The following is a 20524-nucleotide window of genomic DNA, read 5'->3' as shown; positions in this document are numbered from 1 at the left end:
CACATGACTATTGTGAATTTACACATATGTTCATGGTGACAGCTCTTTTCAAGAATTTTTACAAGTGTATCCCCAATAATAAAGAATGGAAACAAAAGATAGATATCAACTATTCTCCTTTTAACATAGACATCACTGAACACAAGATTCTGTCTCGCACTGTGATACTAAGGGACTGCTCTTTCCTTTAATAAAAGCCTGACAATTTGAAGTTCGCTCTGCTATTGAAGATACACTTCTTGAAACAGTATTAAAAATGTTATGAAAGTTAAGGAAATGAAAAACAACCAAGTGCATTACATGTAAGAATGTGAGCAAAAGTCTGAGGCTCTCTTTACTTACCATTTGCAAACTCTCTACAGGTTTTCCACGTAGAAATCACCAACTGCTAGTCTCATTATTGCTGTCTGTTACTAACAAAGTGCTTTTCTATTTAGAAAACCTGACAATTTGATGTTCATTCTGGTACTGAAGATAAACACATTTCAAAGGAGTTCTAGAACCTATTCCTGCCCGTATATGTAATCGGTATTTCGTTATGAACCTTTATGCTGTTTACAAGAATATATATAATTTGGTCTTTGGTTCGAATTATAGTTCGCTCCTTTCTGTATGACGGACAGAAGATCGTTAGCATTAGGCGCGTCTGTACGGAGGTGTCCGTGGACTGCTGCGTCGGCTATGGGCCGCTTAGTGTGACGTCACTAACACTGCTGGACAGCCTTGTTATCCCGGGGGTGTCGGTCGTACCCTCTCATGATCACGCCACAGGTGAGAGCGAGGAAGAAATAACGGAAAAGTGTAAAAACTCGTTAAAGCTTCGGCTTACGTTCAGAATTCGTCGGAAGGTTTTGAACGATCTCTAGTGGTTTCACCCTGTACGGTAAAGAAAAATTGCCACCACCCCACCCTCCAAAGAGATGCGGTCACATGTTGCAGCCCCGCAATATCCTTGGAGTAGAATTGAAACGGCTGCGGTGTGGCCGCAGTGGCCAAATTTGTCGAAAACGTTGCTCATCGCCCTGATAACTGTCTTGGAAGTCCACGAAATGTATGGGAATCAACGCGACAGTCGTGTTGCTCACGGCACGGAACTGTCGTTTTCGACCACGATATGTATCAACGCCTCAAGGGAATGAATGTTTTCATTGGCGCCATTTACTCCATCAACTGAGGGTTTTTCGTGTCGATTCTGAGCGGTAGTAAATTCTGACATGTTATCTTCTGTCACTTGTAAAAAACCGCCTGGCTTCAACGTTGAGTGCCGTTGTTGTGAACTCCATCGCAGAGGCGACAAAGAAAGAGGTGACGAGTGGGTAAGGGGCGGTTTGACTACGTGCCCATCGTGTGACATCTACACGCTGACCCTAGGCAAAACTGTGGTGACATTAGGCACCTATGTAACATAACTGACCCTCATTAGATCTCACATCAGCTTCTGATGTGTGGTCTTCCTTTCGCCTATGCCGATACCTCACTGTTGAAAACATCGCCGAGACCCAAGGTGATGTCTCCAGGGTGTCACCAATTTTCATCACTGCAGAAGAAGGCCGTAGACATCTCTGAGCCAAAATTGAAGCTTAATGCGTGGCTATGGAAGACAGTTATAGTTTTTCGAAAAAGTCATCCCTTAATTTTGTTGCATAGTGTGTATGATTCTGTAGAGGCAGTAGTTGCGAGATTTTGTTTCAAGATGTGAAATATCGATATTTGTTATTGCGGCTGACTGCGGATAATGCAGGTCATTCAGCATGACTTGCGTCTTTGAAACTAGGTCCCTGACGATGGTTTTGTCACTTCTCTACTATTTCACGGCTGATCATAATTGGAATGACGTTGACTGGGATAGAACGTCGGGACAGTAGGATACTCTAAGAAAGTTACAGTAAATATGGCGGAAATTACAAGTAAGGGACTATGGATGAGGAAGTAGGTTTCAGGAAATTCTTCATGCTTCATGCATCATGCACCACGAGCAGTGGGTGGTGGTAGCAACGTAATGTTAGTGTTGGGGCAATTATAAGGGTTTGAAATTTGATGACAATGTCATCACCCCTCAAAGATGAGGAAATCGACGTCACAAATTTGCCATCTGGGAGGCGGAGGTGGAAGTGGAAAACTCTATTGCCACTGGAGGTGGCGATGAGATGGCATAGCAACGACGGTAATAGTGGAGGGTGATGACATTAACTGTGTTAACCATTTCGCTGCTGTGGTCGTGCGTACACGTCATGCTATGCCGTTCCCCAAGTGTTGTGATATACTTTACGATTACTGCTTGGATTTCCCTTTAGTGTTATGGACGTTTGAATGCGTCCTGAGACGACGATTATTACGGACGAGTTATTTCCATACCTTGGTTAATAAAAATTCGAGTATATATCATTCGGCATATGTTCCTTATTGCGTACTACCGTTTGCAAAAATTCTCGTTCCTTTACCTAGAATCGTTTTGAGATATGATGACTGTTATGACAAAATGATTCGCGATGTGCAAGGACCTGAAAAGGCGCGTAGAGCGCTACCGTCTTTCGGTTACAGAACCAAGAACTGGAGAACGAAAGGAGACATCGTTCTGCTCCCAGTTTTATAAATAAATTTCGATATCTTATGTACATTGCATTCACTGCTAAATCTGAGGTAAGATCTGTCATATGTGAAGTTTTGCTTAATTGTATGCAGCGCAGTAAGTACGACGAGTAAGGAAAACAACTTCAGTCCATCACTGAGTGAAGATTTTACAAAGATACGCAAACATCATACATTTTCAACTAATTATTTTACAGAAATCGGATGATAAGTGCTTCATGTCAGCCGGAACGCTCTCTCACAGCACAGGCACCAACATTTGGCGAGCAGTACAGATATAACAAAAGCCGCCTCAGCACGGAATCGTTAATACCGAAGTATGATGAACACCGCTGCGACGAAACGGCGCAGACGATAGCGTAATTGTATTTTGTGGCACACATGTGCAGCTCTAAGGACTGCGACTGGTTTGGTGCGACATTACGCCTCTCTTTCGGATTTTGGTCATCTCAAAACTAATGGGAGGAAGAGGTCGCCAGTTAGAGTAAAGCCATGTTATGTCTACATGTTCATGGCTGCCCAGCACAGGTGGCCCTTTGATCTCTTGCATAAATATGTACTCGACACATTTCGGTACACCGGCGCCAACTGCAAGCGCTTGGACGAAATCAAATATATTATGGCAAAATCACATATTCCTGGTCCATCACCGAATTTAGTTTGGCCAGACTCAAGCTGGTTCTGACTTTTCATGTTTCAGTATGCACCTATTCCATCGAATGACGGAATAATGTTAATGAGTGCTACGAAATGGGGACGGTCTTAGTGTCAACATTAAACATAGCTAAACAAAGTTTCGTAAACTAATACTACAAAAGGGGTAGTTAGCACACGTATTTCTCACCTATATTTTGTGTCCTAAAACATAAGAATCAGATAGGCGCGAACGTTCTCGTCAAAGAGAAATTGAGAAACTGAGGGCTTGTGGTTGGATAGAAGGTAGAAGATTCACCAATAGTTACCCATAACCTTGTTCTTATTTTGAACACTGTGGAGGTTCCTGATGGAGCATGTAGTGTAATCGAATGATTTGGAATGCAGAGATCAGCAATACATTAAGTTTAATTATCCCATTAAGACTGGTGATAATCACTTGAACAGCTACTGTGGACTTACGTTCGTTCTGTAAGGTGCAAAATATTCTCCACATTTCAGATTAAGATCCACCACCATCTATATCATCTCGTTGTTACGAGTTTGGACATCCTGTACCGAGGAAAAAGTGTTTGTCTTCGTGTTCGAATGATATGTATAGTTAAGAATCATTTAAGACTTTTAGGTGACATAATGACAAGGAACTAAAACCTGTTAAAATGTGCAACGAGCTTGCTAGCTAACTACCAAGACTGCCACTGAGCTTGATTCCCGTCTCGTACGGCGATGTTTATTTGACGATATCGTCTAGGCTTCCGCAAAGCGTTTGACACCATGTCAACCTATTGTCTGTTAATAAACGTCCCACCATGCGGAGCTGGTTCTCAGGATTTTTGCGTAATACAGCTTAGTGTGTTGATCTGGACGACTGCTCATCAGAGGCAACGATATCATCAGGAGTGACGCAGGGATGTGTGATAGGACCGCCGCTTTCATTACCTGTATATATAAGCGGGGTAACGCGTTGAGTGATCAGCAGTGAACGACAGATCGTTCATGATGCTGTACCGTACGAGGAAGTGGCGTCGTTATAGGACTATAGGTAGTTAGAGGGTAAGTGGGACAGAATTTCCATTCGGTGTCATGATTAGTAGCATGATCTAAACGTGTAAAAAATGAAATTTAACGAAATTGAGTATTAAAACAATCCTATAATATTTGAAAACGGTATTCGTCCTGCATTGCTAGATGCAGTCACGGCAATTAATTACCTAGACGTAAATTTGCAAAGCGACATGAAATGGGACGAGTACGTAAGGTCCTTTTAATGAAGACGAATGGTTTACGTCAGTTTATTTTAAGCATTCTAAGGAAACATAGCTCATCAGTGAGGGAGAACGCGTAAAGAACATTTATGGAATCCATAATTGAGCACTGACAGAGTATTTGGGATCCATTGTGGGTCGGAGTATAGGGAGACATCGAAACAAATCAGAAGCCGGCTTTGAGAGTGCTCAAGCATCACAGAAATGCTTCGCTGTCTCAGAAGAGATCCTTGCATAGAAGAAGTCGTCCTTCTCACAAAACGCTACCGAAACAATTCATAGAACAGTATTTGCGACTAACTACACAACGTCTCTACAGCCACCAAGGTATATTGGAAGGGTACAGTACCACCCGACAGCGAAAATAGGTACAACATACTTCATTATTTTTGTCAGAACAACATATTTTTTCTAATAATAACTCAATTTCAATTAATACAGTGAAGCCGGATACCAGTGTAGGAAAGAATGACAATTTATTTATTTAATTGATCACATGTGCACTCCCACAAAATAAATCCCTACATCCAGTTTGGTGAGATCTGTGAAATGAATGAATGTATGGTCGTCTGCTAACCGCAGATAGTGAATGTGAATATATGATCATCTTTGAGACGTTCCTTTGGCGACCTTTGGTGGAACCAAAGAGATGAAACTTACCGGAGCTTTGAGCGCCTGAAATGTGGCTGACCAATACGGTAGCATGGTCTTCCCCCACCTCGACAGAGGTGCGAGATGACCTAAAGAACGGCCATGTTTCAGCACTCTGCCGCTGGATCTTGTGCTGTTAAGACCTGTTTTAGTTGTGCTCCATAATGACAAAAGAGTGGAGACATGGTATGCATGTGGAATATTTAAGAGCAGTTTGAAATAATAATTTCTCTATTTCAGGAACTTTTGTGGGGAGAATTAAATGTCAGGCAGGTAATATTAAGGGGATCGTAGTAATCTTCGGAAGTGACCAACGGTCACAACGAAACCACGTGTAGCAATAAGTTGAAATACTTCCGTGTGCTTAAGTTAAGCTGAATTACTAGCGTGTGTACAATAAGTTGAAATATTTAAGAAATGGCGTGTGCAGGACTTGAAATTAGAGACGAGTACTTCCACGTGGTGAGTACTGTGTGAGTCTCAATCTGTGTATGAGACAAAGGATAAAGAGAAGTACTCGTCCAAGGTACCAGTTGAGGACTCGTGTGTGTGATGGATATGTTCTTAATATTACTTTGCGAGATATGATTCCGTGTGACGCTTGATTCAAACTATAACACTCTGAGAGAGAAACAAGGTGAGTCAGCCGTCTATCCAGCAACGCCACTTGGCTTGCATTGCACAGGAAGACGTGCATATATCTCCAGAGTTCATAGAAGGAAAGTAGAATTACAAAGTGGGGCAGTGTCGTGTGAAACTGGGATAAATACTAATTGAAGTGGGAAAGATGAAAGTGATAGTGTTGTGACTATTCATTGTATTGTATTCCATGTCGTAGTGTGGTGTATGTCATGTAATTTGGGTATGTGTGGTTTGCATGGGAGAGTAGCAAGGTAGTTTCAAAAGAATAGTGGGTTATGCTTGTCCCTTCGGTACCGCTCGGTCTGGAGGAAAGTTTCGTGATGATGATTGTGAGAGTCGAAGTGTGAGGTATAATAAAAGATCCACCATCCTATCCAGAAAGTGCACTGTAGCGTTAAATAATTACGAGACCATAAGGCAGAGAATAACCAATGTTAAGCCATGCCCACTGGGCGGAATTTCTCATGTGTTATTGTTGTAGGTTATAGAATTTGTGTGTTTAGGTTATAGAAGGTATCGGAATAAATAAGATAGTGAAAAGAAAAAGATTGGTGGCCTTTTCCTTCGAATTGTATGTTGTCATGATATCCAGAATTTATAATGTGTGTGCCACTTATATTCAGTGCGATGGCCCCGTGTTGATAAAAGCCGTTAAATAAAAAGGAAAGAAAATGTGGTATTGCCAGTGCGTAGTGAACAGTCAGAGTTCTGTAAATTACTGATAATCAGATGCGTGTTTCCGTTGCGTATTATTCATACAGGAGGATAATTTGTAACTTAATTGTGAGTACGAGAGTTCATGTTACTCGATAAATAAGAATGAGTCCACTCGCTTGGCAGACCATTCATCTTGCAGGCCTGACTGCTTGATGCCACAGTATGAGCAAGGCATGTGGGTGCCTCTCAATATCTCACGTAATGACTACGAAGACAAGATAGTTCTGGACTCATGGCGAAAGATGTAGAGATTAATTTTCTCTTTGTCTCGTTTGGGAGTGGAACAGGACGGTAACTAGCAGTGGTACAGGCTACCATCCGCCATGCACAGTATGGCTAGCAGAAAATGTATGTAGATATAAATATAGCTATAATACATTCTCTCGCGCATAAAAAATTTTCAGTAATTTTTCTATTAAGCTTGACTGAAAAGATTTACGTGCCTGTTCTGTTAAGGAAATCGTCCGTTGGAAATAACATCCCAAAATCATTCAAATACTGCTGCGAGTCGTCATCCTTTCAGTCCCTATCTTAACACATTTTTAAGAATGAACCTTGTCCATATTGCTATAAATATGCTGTTTTTCGACAGGACATTGCTCTCAATTCCAATGGGAATGGGAACTATCGACAGACCTGGCACCACTATAGCACGGTAGCATGATGAAATTAGACACAGGTATATTGCGTCCCATTTCTTCCACTGGAAGAGGTACTCGTCACCAGAACTTATGCGAAAAGTAAATGACAGCGAAATATTGCGTATCACCAAACTATGATACATAGAACCAGACTGGTTACATTCCACACCATTCCTTGTCTCCTAATGGGTGGGATCATGAAGAGAAGTTTTGCAATTGACAAATGTACATAGTTTTCCAACACCTCCTGCTTCTACTAAGTGTGCCAGACTTTACCATTTCCCTTCAAATTATAGTGTATGCCGGTCACAATATTACCTTCAACGTGAACTATCACATTCATAGACAACGTGGAGTTACCTACCTACTTGGAGGGATACGCAGATAGTTGAAGTGACGCACTTCCGAGACGCTTCCGTCTGACTATTGATCATGTACGTACCTATAGATTCTATTCTGAAGCTGTAAAAGGTATGGAGTTAGAAAACGTGATCTGTGAGCTGATCAAGTTCCTACCTACAACAAGAGAACTGCAGTCGAGAGCGAGTTCGCCCAGAAATTAATATTCAGAAGGAAGCCGAGAGAAATTTTTTTTATGGCCGGTTGGAAATGAGAAAAGTTGCAGCATCTGATGTTTCCCAACTTCATCTTATTCTTGAGAAAGAATGCTTACAGTGTAACCCTAGTCACTGTTACAAGTGACACATTCAGCGATAAATGTGTGTTTACTCAATTAGCTTTCGCACGATGAATCCGTAATAATGGACGTATCGAAGAAACACTTAAGCAATGGTTTGGTTTCTAAAATGAACGAAGGCAAATACAAAGCAATATAAAAACAGTCTCGATCACAAGTAACGTTAATTTTATTCTAGTAATCGTTTTCAGTCAAACATGACCGTCTTTATATCACTATCTCATCCATTAAGAAAATGGGCCAAGTATAATACAACAGATCTTCATACAAACTAACATAAAGTAACTTAGTTACAGGATATGTATTCATTACTGAGGCTATCCAGATTGAAAGTTTTTGTTAATCTGCTTATGAAGTTACTGTAGTTCGAATATCACTTCAACAAGTAAATGCTAAAGCGTAATCGTAAATTATCTATCATCATGATTTTCATGCCTAAGAGTAACAGCAATATCTATAGCTCAGATGTCCACACCTAATCTGTTTTCCCTGTCACCATATATTTCAATGATGAAAAAAAATTAACTCCAGATGCTTCGTATCATTATAGTTACCTTTGGGTTCTTCCGGTTGCGATTACATTTTTCCAAACGAAGTATTGTGTCACACAGCTCAACCTGTCTCAACAACCACACTTTCTAAGTGCTTTTCATCTGTTTTGAAAAGCTGTTGTTTCAAGATCATTGCTGCATATTCCTCCATGCTGTTCATGCAAAGATTTAGAAATGTGGTGCTATAGGGAGATATCGAAAATTAGCTTGATAGATCGAATAACTGCTGGGGATATACCAGATCTTACAGGGAGAAAAAGGAATTTCTGACACAACTTGTGTAACATAAGGGATCAGTTGCTAGGATACATAATGAAACAACTACTGATTTTCAGTTTGTTAATGGAAGTGTGATGAGAAAGACCAAGGCTCAAATACAGTATACAGTTTCTTATGTAGGCTGCAACAGTTACTCGGAGACTGCACAAGATACACTAGCATCTTGACGTGCAGCTAACAGTCTTCGCTCAGAAGACAACAACCGCAATTCTCTTCCTGCCATTTTCTCCATTCACACTTTGTCCATTTAGTTTGTTACCCAACTGATAATCTCTGCTATTAGTCCTTATTAAGAACTCCGGTACGTTCCACAACACACATGCATCAAATCAGTATCAAATATCTATAATCCTCGACGTGGTAATAAAGTAGAGCACAATGTTACATAACATATTAAACAAAGGAAATAATCGAAAAACTACAACTCATTGATATCATTAAAACAGTTCCTTCAGGAGCTACACTTTCGGGGATTCGATAGCCTATGTAACTGAACAGTTATCATTGACAGTATAGTTCTTCATCCTATTCTTTTTTTCTAAACTTTCTCTGTGTTCTAGTAAAAGCTATATTCACTCGTTCTCTGAATAGCTGTGTTACCTGCCAAACCCTCAGATGGATCAGACCTGCATCAAGCATCTGTCCTAATCGATGAGATGGTCTCATAATGTATTAAGCGAAAGGACTAAACAAACTACTAAAATAATTCCGCAAATTAATTAAAGTGTATCATCGCAGAGCAGTCGTTTATAGTAGTTATTTCGGAATGACGGCACGTAATCCGTCAATTTCTGCCGAATGCACTGTACAAGAATACTTCTTTTTGTGAGAGTCGTATTTTTTTAAGCGCCTATTGAAACTAATGACAAATCTGTAATAAGAGAACGACGGTCTCAGTCTTAGGAGTCGCTTATTTCGTAAGAATGTTGATTAATTGTTGCAGCCACTCCACAAAACAGAGTGGTTTGAAGATATTGCGTCTATCCAGTTAACCCTCTCCATACATCAGATTAGATACACTATCCATGCTTGCCTGCATCCTCTATACGATGTGCAAATTTACGACGTTCGTCTAGAAATATCCCTAGATGTTTCGTTACTGCGCTTCTCCTAATAGTTACATCATTTAATTTCTAGATTCGGTTTCAGCAGGATATACGTTGTTTTGCGACGTGCGAGTGACAATTTAACACTTCGACACCGGCCCTCAAGTTCGTGGAGCGCCGCATTACATTTGTGGTCTTTAATTCTCCTTGAGTGACCGCTTATAACGAACAGCATATCGTCTGCAAGTTTCATCAGTCCGCTTATGTTACTGCTGTCATGTAACTTCTGTAGTATGTGCTGCAATGCCGCATGCTAAAACTATGGATCACACACTGATCCCTGGGGGCAGCCTTTTGTTGCTTTCTTCGTTATTTTCTTTCGTGGGCATGTTAAGGAATCATGTCACCCATTTTGATAATCTCTTAGGCAATTGTACAGCCCTTCTGGACTCTCCAAATTTCTAGGGCGACCGAAGAAAGACGGCCACTATACGTTATGGAATGTGCCAGCATTATCAATCATCACCACTAGTGGTATATAGAATGAAACTCTGTCGCTAGCGAAATCACCTTATTAACTACGTCTTCTGTTGACTTGCCTCTTCTAAACCCGTGCAGCACTCTGTGATCTTGTAATCTTTTGCATAACAATTTTTTGAATAGTTTGCCTAAAGCGTTCGAGAGACATATTGGTCTCTAGGATTTGGGTGTCACTGAATCTCTTTAAAGTCAGTACCACTATTAGACTGTTCTCTTATTTGCAGTGTTACATTTACAAGATCATGATTTCGTCTTCAAAGTGCCATTATCAAGTGTTTTAATGATACACAGTGCCTAAGATGGCATACTGTCGTATTTAAAATACACTATTAGACACATTGTCTAAGGGTCAGTATTTCTGGTAAACGCCTACTGCTTTGTATTATCACTGAGTATACCATCTTGACTCATCAGCGTAGTACATACGCATTTCAGACACGACGCATTGTGCGATCACATTTTGGCGTACTGAATATCGTCCAGGGAGGAGAGCCGAGCTCATATTGCCCTGCAATCTCGCCAAGGATCATTGGGAACCCTCTGTTTGAAACAGGGCTCAGATCATGTATGCCTCTGGTCAGTCCACCAAAGGCACCACGGCACTTCCAGGCACGGCTACTCGGGTTTTGTGAATGAGTCGACTGGAGAGTGAAATGGCGACCTGTTATCCTCAGAAATGAGAGTAGGTTCTGTTAGTATGAGAGTAATGTATGTACAGGGTGTACAACACAGACATTGTGAGCGGCCTATTCCAGAGTACATTCGTTTACGACACGCAGATCACATCCCAGGATTCATGAAGTGTATTTCTCTGTATTTGCAAGTGTGTGTGTGTGTGTGTGTAAGGCGTCGGGGTGGGGGAGGGGGGGGGGAGTTACGGGGTCATCAGTTACGCCTCGCGAACACGCCACGCGCGGTCAAATTTTGTGTTTCTGCAGGGTAGTGTAATCAGTGTGCCCTACATAATACAGTTTCTTACTGCACAGGGTGTTACAAAAAGCTACGGCCAAACTTTCAGGAAACATTCCTCACACACAAATAAAGAAAAGATGTTATGTGGACATGTGTCCGGAAACGGTTAATTTCCATGTTAGAGCTCATTTTAGTTTCATCCACCTACGCTCAATGGAGCACGTTATCATGATTTCATACGGAATACTCTACCTGTGGTGCTAGAACATGTGCCTTTACAAGTACGACACAACGTGTGGTTCATGCACGATGGAGCTCCTGCACATTTCAGTCGAAGTGTTCGTACGCTTCTCAATAACAGATTCGGTGACCGATGGATTGGTAGAGGCGGACCAATTCCATGGCCTCCACGCTCTCCCGACCTCAACCCTCTTGACTTTCATTTATGGGGGCATTTGAAAGCTCTTGTCTACGCTACCCCGGTACCAAATGTAGAGACTCTTCGTGCTCGTATTGTGGACGGCTGTGATACAATACGCCATTCTCAAGGGCTGCATCAGCGCATCAGGGATTCCATGCGACGGAGGGTGGATACATGTATCCTCGCTAACGGAGGACATTTTGAACATTTCCTGTAGCAAAGTGTTTGAAGTCACGCTGGTACGTTCTGTTGCTGTGTGTTTCCATTCCATGATTAATGTGATTTGAAGAGAAGTAATAAAATGAGCTCTAAGATGGAAAGTAAGCGTTTCCGGACACGTGTCCACATAACATCTTTTCTTTATTTATGTATGAGGAATGTTGCCTGAAAGTTTGGCCGTACCTTTTTGTAACACCCTGTATATGACAGTAGTATCTGTTCCCGAAAGAACAGTTACCGTGGATGACCATGCAGCTTTGCTAGAAATGAAATGATAATTAACTGGACACCTAGCTGCAAACAGGCGTTGATGTATTTCATTGGGGACATGTTGAAAATATTCGAGTCCCGGTCGGGGCACACATTTTCAACATGTCCCCAATGAAATACATCAACGCCTGTTTGCAGCTAGGGTGTCCATTTAATTATCATTTCATTACAGTTTCTTACCTCCATGGTAGTAGCATTTATTCAACTACCGAGGCCAGCAGTGTCGCCAAATCTCGCGTCAACTGAACATGTATGAGACGTGGCAATGCTGGAAGCTACTCTTATTCGTCCTACATAGCCTGCAGAACCATTGTGTACTTTCAACAAAAGGTAAAAGGTGCTTGGAAAAATCTGTCGCAATATGCGGTTTAGCATCTTTATAACTGTCCACATGGACACTACACACCTCTGTTACCGACGGTGAGAGCGCGGGGGGTGGGGGGCTTACGCTGTGTATTGATGCGCATGTTTAAGATTTCTTTCTTTTTTTTTTTTTTTTTTTTTGTTAAATGTGTGTTTCATTTAGTCTGACATTTTTCACATCACTTGTCAATAAAATTACCTTCTTATTGATGGTGTTGCAATTTTTCTCCGGCAGTGCGGCTGACGTTTGTGTTTAACACGAAAGCCGTGTTCCAACAAATTTATGTAGAAGTTACAGTTTCTTTAAAAATTCTTTGTTATTACGTTTGCTGTCACGTGATGATACAAGCAAGAATTTAGTGTTTCTCAGTCAAGCGAACAATGTGACTTGCTGATTACAATGGCACTCACACTAAAAGAACATGTATTCTTAAACACATTCGAGGATGGTGAGTTGTTCGAAAAACTTCGAGAGCCTCTAAGATAAATGACATTTAAATAGTGTTGGTGTTTTACTAAACCTCGATCTAATGAGTCAATGCGACTGTGGGACAACTTATTTCTAACAGCTTTTTTGTGGAATGACTAAGCAACTTTCAGGGCATCACGAGTGCTAGCTGCTATTCCTTCTCAGAAAAGAAAACTAACCATCAACATAGAGATCAGCGATTTGTTACAGAACAAAACTCCTTTCCCACAATGACACTTGTTTCACCCACATCTTGGAGCCCTCATAAAAAGTCACCGAAGTTAAAATATCTGCATTATGCGTAGTGTTCGTAAATCACTTTGGAATTGGCGGAAAACGAAAGACTTTAAGCTGCTTATGCTTTGTGTCTGACCACTGCCACTAATAGTAATAATAATAATAACAATGTGTAAGGCTTACACTAGTGTAGCAGCTGCTACATAATCATAGTTATTGTTGCGTTGTGATGTCAGTTTGTTCGTTACTATTGTGAAGTGAATAATGGAGTAAATTTACGATCTTTTGTTGGAACTATCTATAATTAAGAGGTTGCATATTCATGAGGTATTTAGGAATATGTGATATAGATGCCTCGATTTTACTATCCTAGATGCATGGCATGTAGTGGGTAGACCAGGCCTGTTTGAGGAAGATGTTTATCCATTAATTTCTGAAGCTATAAGCTACATCACATTGTGAGACTCACTGTCGGAAGTATTTGGAAACAAAATGTAGCTCTTGATAACATATGTAATCAGTACTACAGTCTTATGAATTATTGACTATAGTAATTATTGTTTTAAAAACAATTTAGTAACATGACAAACACAACTGAACTACTTGTTTTACTACTCAGAAAATTTCTTTTGATTCTTCATAGGGGTAATTATTCTGACTATGTGAACCACTGCTCCAAAAGAAAGGGAGCTGAGTTTACCGATTCTTACACTTGAAGACAGGAGTCTCAAACTATTCTTTGGTAAATCATCATTCATACGTATATCGAGATATGTCAAGGCGTACAAGTACTAGATACGATCGGGGACAAATTTTCCAAAAACGAACGGAAAAGTTTTCTTTGTTGTATTTTTCTCTGTGCTCCTACGTTCGCTGCTGGAATAGTTTTGTCGACTTGCATGTTGTTGGTATAAACCATTTCATAGTTCTGTTTTTACCTCAGACTATATTGTCAACATTATGCTGGTGAGTCATATCTAGTAGTTTTCGTTGCGATTCAAACCAGAATGTACATGTTGCTAAATAGCCGTAGTGCCCTTGTGGAAATTAAATGTACAAGTATATGATTACATTCCACTGCAATTTAATGGTTGATAACAATGTTTGCCAGTTTTCTGATGAGAACACTAATTGATTTTGCCATAGCTCTTATAACTATTAATAGGTCAGCATCAATAAATTTCTAACCCGAATAAAATTCCCGCTATCCACCTCCGTCACCAACTACACGTTACGTCACAAGTAGGGGAATTGAGATGTAACTTCATCTTTAGTGTCACAGAATCAAACCTAACGGCAACTGTTAAGAATGAGTAATGGTCGATAGTAACGTACTGATGGGCACTCGCTAAATTTCCCTCGTGGCAACTGCGTTAGGAGCTCAACTTTCTCTACCTGCGGCTTCTCTGACGGACGCTAGGGATTAGGAACTTTGCTGCAAACGATTTTTGGAGTGCTCTCCCGTTCCAGTTTGGTACAAGCCCTCGTATAAAGAGGAAGATCTATGATGCAACCGGCATTCTTCGTTACCAGATGAAAAATTCGGTAGAAATTGTACTCTGTGCACTGAAGTATAGAGGATCTGAGATTGTCGGTCATTTTTTACGCAAACTGAGAATAGGGACGTATTTCTACTGTTAACATCTACATGACTTCTTTACGATTATTCTGAAATTCAGACACAAGTGTTTGCATAGCTTCGTAGAAGCAGTTTCAAACTGTTTCGGGACTATTGCACTCTCGAACAGAACGTTTAAAATGAGCCTGTAAATATTGTCATGATGTCTCAGGTTCCCCTTATTTTATTACGACGGTCATTTCTCTCTATGTAGGTAGAAGGTAACAAAATATTATGGTCTTTTTCTTGGTCGGGGACCACAGCCACACAGAACTTTTTTAAAGAAATTCATGCCATTGGACTTTTAATTCTTCATTTATTTTATACAAACTAAGATTTCGGAACTACGGTTCATTCTCAAATGCTTTTTGAAAAGTTAAAGTATGTCTTACCTGTAGTCAATGACAGGTCACAGTTAGGTTAGAAGTATTTGACCATTTCAACGTGTTCCTAAGGCCGAAATAATGATTATGTAAGATAAATGAAGACTTAAAACTCCAATGGTGGAAATTTCTTTCAGAAAAAGATATTTTGGCATTCTGAGGAGAAAGTTAGTGATGACGATTTCTTCAGTAGATCTCGCTGAAATGGAATCCGCCTTTACCCTATCTCGCCTACTGTATTCGTGACTATCTGTTTCACGATAATGCAAAACGAGTAGCAAATATTTGAACTCTTTCGATATACATCGTCAATCCTATCTGGTAAGGATCTCATAATGCGCAGCATTGCTCCAGACGAGGAAGGGCAAGCGTAGTATAGGCAAACTCTTTAGTAAAACTATTTACTTTCTAAGGGTTCTGCCAATAATAAGCAGTCTTTGGAGCGGCTTCCCCACAAAATGTTCTGTGCTACGTTTCCAGTTTAATTTGTTCGAATTTTGATCCATAGGTATTTAATTGAGTCTACAGAACTTAAATTTGAATGAATCATCATGTAGCCAAAGTTTAACCGATTACTTTTTAGCACGTGTGTGGATGACATCATACATTTAATTGTTCATGGTCAGTTGCCCCTCTGTGTACCATGCAGATATCTTGCCTAAATCATTTTGCAATTCGTATTTAATGTCTGTTGTTATTAGTAGACGATAAATGACATCTGCAGACAATCTAAGAGGCCTAGTTAGTCTTTTAAATCGTTTATAAAGATCGGGAACAAGAAACATAGCTGAAACTATACAGACATGCAGTTTGGTTAGAAGTCGCTTTTGACGAACGGTGTCAATACTCTTCGGGCAAACTAGATAAGTAAATGGGAATAAGTTTAGATCTTATGTCGACAGCACTACCTACTTCGTGTGAATAAAGAGGCAGTTGTGTTTAACAAGAATGAGTTATTTAAAATCCGCTCTGCTTATGCTGTATGTTAGTAGTAGTTACCTTCGACACTTTTCACAATGTTGGAACACAGTATATGTTCAATGACCCACAAATTTGTATTAAACAACTTTGCCCAACGAATAAATATTCCACTCCCGAAATTCGTCGAATAAGCGTTGTCTCGGCTTTCATTTACTGCCAACGAAACGACTGTTCTGTTATCTGATTATCGTTCTCATGAAACAGCTGAAATAAACAATGGATATCAAAAAAAATTATTTCCACTGTCGCAGGATGCTACAGCAGCGGTTTTGAATTATTTCAGAATGAAAATAGTATTGTTTGAGAAGTCATTAAAATCAGTAAAGCGTTTTACCCTTTAGGGGAAGCATCTAACTGTGTAAAAGTAGCTGTGTATGAAAACCATAGGCATAAAGCCATATAAAATGGGAAAATACTGAAAAAGTAACTGCAGATGTAACCTCTCCGTCATAAAACACGTCCAGTTACTTTTGCTTCGTTTTTACATTTTGTATGGCATTATGACTGATGGATTACATATCCAGCTGTTTTTCACCATCTGAAATGCCCCACAGTGTGAAACTCGTTTTTGGAATTAAATAGAGTCACAACCAAGACTGTTTTAAATCTGAAATAACAATCGATATCGATCAACTTTCATTCAGATCGACATTCACTAGAAGTGAAAGTATTTCTGTTTATGACAAGTTCACTTATTTGGATGGTCGGTCAGCTGCTAATAATAGACCTGTTTATTGAAAACGGGAGAAACTAACATGGTCTAAACGTTATATCGTCATCACGAAGACCAATTCGGTATTCACTGCTGTAAAAATGCCCCCAGTGCGCTTCTTCCTGCATTAAAGTTGTAAGCTAAGTGTGCTCATACTGCCCCCAGTGCTTCTCGATATCACATCCGATCAAATTCTCACTTTCAGTTACTTCGTCGTGTCGACCTTTTCTATTTGATTGAAGTCACGTAAGATCCTCGTTGATCCTTCTACCATATTGTGGCAACGTGTCCCGACAATCTTCATTTAATAGTCATTAGCCACAAATATGCCTTTGACGCCAGTCCATTAGTCGATCCATGCGTTTGTCTCCAAAGTAATTCTGAACGTGCTTCTCTTCATCATTCTCTGAGAAACCGTGTATTTTTGTAGTGTTTCTTGCGTTAAAAGGCAATGTGTGATTCATAAGGATAGGTATCATAGGGAAGTGGGTCATAAATTTTATGACACCGCCCCTCCTCACCTTCACGCCCACCCTCCCCTTGCCCCGTGACCTCCTAGCGAAGGAAATCTTTGTTACCCCTTTCTGCTCTTTATGTATGCCCGTCCAAGTGGGATGGATTCGACAAAAACTTGGTAAAACTCCAGAGATACGTGCTCACACGGAGTAAATTATGTGTCTGTTCTTTGTGGACGATGAGTTGATACCCGATTGCGTCCGAAATGTGTTCAGTCCGATTAAGATCAGGCGAAGCTGCTGGTCAACGTGATATGACTATCACGTTCCACGCACTGCGGTAGCATGATTATTGCCTTGTGACACAAACCATTATCCTGCCACTGTGGAAGGCATCGACAATGAAGTTACGCAGATCGTCAGCAGGAAATTTCACGCAGTCCACAGTCACCATTATGGTGATTTGTATTAGCACCTCACGTCCCTTGCACAACCAGCTGAAATTGCCCCCTCGGCGTAATCCTTCCACAGGCCATTTAGTGCTCTGAAACACCAATCACATACCACCTCGGCAGTCATGGACTGTGCGGCTGGTCCCGGCGGAGGTTCGAGTACTCCCTTGGGCATGGATGTGTGTGTTAGGATAATTTAGATTAAGTAGTGTATAAGCTTAGAGACTGATGACCTTAGCAGTTAAGTCCCATAAGATTTGACACACATTTGAACATTTTTTTTTTTAACATACCACCTCTACCTGTGGCCCCACGCGTCTACGTCGGCGGTGCGCTACACGATTGCGCATATGTTCTCCTGGATGAGGGTGTAGGCGCGACCATCGACATGAAACGCGATTCATCCGACCTGGCGACACTTTTCTTACTTTACATAGCGGGCACGCCAACGAGATCCAAGTTTTGTGATGAAAAAAAATATCCAAGTTCTTGCAATATCGCCGACCGAGTATTTTCAATAGGCTATCACGACGGTAGCACGCATCTTTGCCAGTTCAATGATGCTCATTCCCAGACGCCAAGTAGTAACAGCTTCTAGATATTTAGTTTGTATCAATGGATATCCGCAAATTTTTCCCGTTTCGTCTCTAGAATGATTCCATATTCACCTCTTCCTGGCGGAGTGTTCGACCATGGTTCACATATTCCCGCCAATATCGCCGAATACTGATATCGCTCGTACTCAAATGTCGAGCGATTCACCGATTACTCCAAATGGTTTCTTTCAGCCAAGCTACAAGTACTCTCTCAATTTCTGACATCTGTGTAACGCTCCTGTCTGTCCAATAGAGTACACAGGACGAAATTCGCAAAGACTTTATGTCCTGGTATTGACATGTCCCCTGTTTAGTATCCTTGATGGTGAAATCGCGCTGCAGCGTCATATATTCATAGCTCGGCTGTGTAATTTCTCAATTTCACTTTTTCTTCCGGTATTTGTATGCATGTCAGTTTGTAATTGGTTGACATAACTCCTTCGTGCATATAAATCTGTGATCAGTTGTCATAATTCCTTTGTGGTGGATCTTTCCCTTCCTTTCTTTCTTTCTTTTTTTTTTTTTTTTTTTTTTCTTAGAGTGTACTTTACCTGCCGCGTGACGGGCATGCAAGGTCTGCCAATCAAATTAGGTGTGGGCGGTGGCGAATAACATCTGACTCATCAAAATGCGTTTCACTTTTGGTAAAAGGTGCTAGATGTAGTGTTAGAATTCGAAAAAAATTATTGTTTACATTCTTTCTTCTTTATTCCTTTTTCGCGTACTCTAAAGCTGTGTATCGAAGAAATAAGCTCCGTAGATATCATTCCTTCGTTCACAGAGTGATCACGTTTGTACCCTCTATCCGACATTACTAATCGCTTCACGATTTTTCTCTTTACTAGTATATTAACAAGAGAGACTTGCCACCAAGCTATTGTTATCATATCTACACCTTGCTGAGCTGGAGCCCCAGCCTGGAGATACGTAAAGACTGAATTTAATAACGATAAAATTCAGCACAATAATATTCGTAAATGAAAAGGTGACAGTTTTCAAACGACTGGCAGTTGCATTGTATACTACTGAACTGTATTAAACTATGTTTAAGATTCACAGCCTGTGTGATTGTGGAAGAAAGAGTAAATTTAAAATACTTTGAACCTGCAGTAATGGTTCCATGAGCTTCAGAACGTCAAGCTTAAAATTACTGTCGCCAAATATGTCGAAAAAAGAAAATCTACCCACGTTCTGCTACTTATTTGCTTGTTAGGACTGCTATGTATCCATTTCGTTTAATATTCGAAAATGAACTGCGTGAATCTCGAGGTACCCTGTCCGTCCCAGTTCTTATCTCATTATCAACTGATGGAAACCACTGCGTGGAAGGTACAGTCCTATATTAGCAGCATATTAACAGCATCGCTTCAACTACCGGACAGCTTTATCATGTCAGAGGTGTGTCCATTTTTTATAATCATAATTACGTATTTGGTACGTGAAAAATTAAATATATTTGTCGTTTCTCAATAATGTAATGAAACAGGTTCATATGACCTATTACTAGGATAACTAAAATTTAATGTATGCTCGTACATAGACGAAACGCAAGAAGAGACGTAATCATACTTCCTGTCGTCAATGTTCTTAACATTTAAAATCACTACCAGCTTTTCCAATGTCCTCTGTAACCTAAAATTTCTTCGTGACAGGGATATGAACCAGAAATTTTGTTTACAATTTTTAAGGGAATTCTTGACCAACAGAAGACTCCAGGCACAACTAACGACCCTATCTCGTGTATGTTGCCAGCTTTCTTCTCCAACTCCTCTGCCTTCGGGTTCCTATACACATTTTTAGATTGCCGCCGGCCGATATGACCGAGTGGTTCTAGGCGCTTCAGTCCGGAACCGCGTTACTGCTACGGTCGCAGTTTTGAATCCTGCCTCAGGCATAGATGTGTGTGATGTCCTTAGGTTAGTTAGGTTTAAGTAGTTCTAAGTCCAGGGGAGTGATGACCTCAGATGTTAAGTCACATAGTGCTTAGAGCCATTTGAAAAAATTTTTTAAATTTGCTATTTAAATTCAAATCGGCGCACACCTTGATGTTCAGTTTTAACCTGGAAACAATCCTTCTGACTGTGGCTAAGCCATCACTTTGTTGCAGACCGATGCATTACTTCTAGAAAGAGTCCCTTGGACTGCGGCTAAATCATTTGCATAC

At 40.5% G+C, this 20524-nt stretch overlaps 1 protein-coding gene across 1 annotated transcript in view; it reads right to left on the bottom strand.

Moving 5' to 3' along the window:
- Window positions 1-20524, bottom strand: part of LOC126474970 (uncharacterized) — a 1274000-nt gene that overhangs the window by 905743 nt on the left and 347733 nt on the right. The gene's annotated exons all lie outside the window — the stretch shown is intronic.

The sequence above is a fragment of the Schistocerca serialis genome, chromosome 4 (genome assembly GCF_023864345.2).
Source record: "Schistocerca serialis cubense isolate TAMUIC-IGC-003099 chromosome 4, iqSchSeri2.2, whole genome shotgun sequence".
Taxonomy (NCBI): domain Eukaryota; kingdom Metazoa; phylum Arthropoda; class Insecta; order Orthoptera; family Acrididae; genus Schistocerca; species Schistocerca serialis.
The sequence above is the reverse complement of the archived record's forward strand: the minus strand, read 5'-3'. Positions and strand labels throughout refer to the sequence as shown.